We start from the raw sequence: 2,172 nt of genomic DNA, 5'->3' as shown, positions 1-2,172 counted from the left end.
ACAGATGCTAGTGAGGCTACAGAGATAAAGGAACACTAATGTACTGTTGGTGGAAATGAAAATTAATTCAGCCACTGTAGAGAGCAATTTGGAGATTTCTCAAAGAACTAAGAATTAAACTATCATTTGACCCAGCAATCCGATACTGGGTGTATACCCAAAGGGAAATAAATCATTCTACCAAAAAGACACATGCACCCATATGTTCATTGCAATGCTATACTCAAAATTGCAGGCTAAGCGCTGTGGATCACGCCTGTAATCCCAGCACTTTGGGAGGCCAAGGCGGGTGGATTGCCTGAGGTCAGGAGTTTGAGACCAGCCTGACCAACATGGCGAAATCCCGTCTCTACTAAAAATACAAAAATTAGCCAGAGATGGTGGTGGGCACCTGTAATTCCAGCTACTGGGGAGACTGAGGCAGGAGAATCACTTGAACCCAGGAGGTGAAGGTTGCAGTGAGCTGAGATAACGCCACTGCACTCCAGCCTGGGCAACAGAGAGAGACTCCATCTCAAAAAAAGAAAAAAATATAGAAAAGACATGGAATCACCTATATGCCCATAAATGGTAGATTTGATAAGAAAATGTGGTACATATACACCATGGAATACTATGCAGCCATAAAAAGAATGAAATCATGTCCTTTGCAGCAACATGGATGGAACTGGAGGCCATAATCCCAAGAGAATTAACACAGAAACAGAAAACCAAATACTATGTTCTCGCAAGTGAGAGCTAAAGATTGAGCACACATAGATATAAAGATGGGAACAATAGACGCTGTGGACTACTAGAGGTGGGAGGAGGTGAGGGAGAGTGGATTGAAAAACTTCCTATTGGGTACTAGACTCACTATAATATACCCATGTAACAAACCTGCACATGTACCCTCTATATCTAAAATAAAAGTTGAAGTTTTTTTTTTTTTTTTTTTTTTTTTTTTTTTTAATGAGACAGAGATATTGGATCCTGAAAAGAAAAGAAATCAAGACCAGGCACCGTGGCTCATGTCTGTAATCCTAGCACTTTGGGAGGCCAAGGAGGTCGTATCACGAAGTCAGGAGTTCAAGACCAGCCTGGCCAACATGGTGAAATTAAAATACAAAAATTAGCCAGGTGTGGTGGCATGCGCCTGTAATCCCATCTGCTTGGGAGACTGAGACAGGAGAATTGCTTGAACCCAGGAGGTGGAAGTTGCAGTGAGCCAAAATTGCACCATTGCACTCTAGCCTGGGCAACAGAGCAAGGCTCTGTCTCAAAAAAAAAAAAAAATGAAAGAAAGAAAAGAAAAGAAAGAAAGAAAGAAAAAGAAATCAAAAGGCAATCCCATTTACAATAGATGCCAAAAAAAAAAAAAAAAACAAGAAAAAACCCTAGAAATAAATTTAGCCAGGGTGGTGAGAAACCTCTACAAGGAAAACTACAAAACACTGTTGAAAGGAGATGAAGAGAACACAAACAAATGGAAAGACATCCCATGCTCATGGATTGAAATAGTTAATATTGTTAAAATGACCATAATACCCAAAGCAATCTACAGATTCAAAGCACAAGATCTGATGGCTCTAAAAAGGGGAGTTCCCCTGCACAAGCTCTCTTCTCTTGTCTGCCACCATGTGAGATGTACCTTTCACCTTCCACCATGATTGTGAGGCCTTACCAGCCATGTGGAACTGTAAGTCCAATAAATCTCTTTCTTTTGTAAATTGCACAATCTTGGGTATGTCTTTATCAGCAGCATGAAAACGGACTAATACAGTAAATTGGTACCAGTAGAGTGCAGTGCTGCTGAAAAGATACCCAAAAATGTGGAAGTGACTTTGGAACTTGATAACAGGTAGAGGTTGGAACAGTTTGGGGGGCTCAGAAGGAGACAGGAAATGTGGGAAAGTTTGGAACTTCCTAGAGACTTGTTGAATGGCTTTGACAAAAATACTGATAGTGATGTGGACAATGAAATCCAAGCTGAGGTTATCTCAGATGGAGATGAGGAACTTGTTGGAAACTGGAGTGAGGGTGACTCTTGCTATGTTTTAGCAAAGATACTGGCAGCATTTTGCTCCTGCCCTAGAGATTTCTGGAACTTTGAACTTGAGAGGGATGATTTAGGGTATCTGGTAGAAGAAATTTCTAAGCAGCAAAGCATTCAAGAGGTGACTTGGGTGTTGT

This window comes from Trachypithecus francoisi, unplaced genomic scaffold, assembly GCF_009764315.1.
Source record: "Trachypithecus francoisi isolate TF-2019V2 unplaced genomic scaffold, Tfra_2.0 Lachesis_group6, whole genome shotgun sequence".
NCBI lineage: Eukaryota > Metazoa > Chordata > Mammalia > Primates > Cercopithecidae > Trachypithecus > Trachypithecus francoisi.
Note: the sequence above shows the minus strand (reverse complement) of the source record.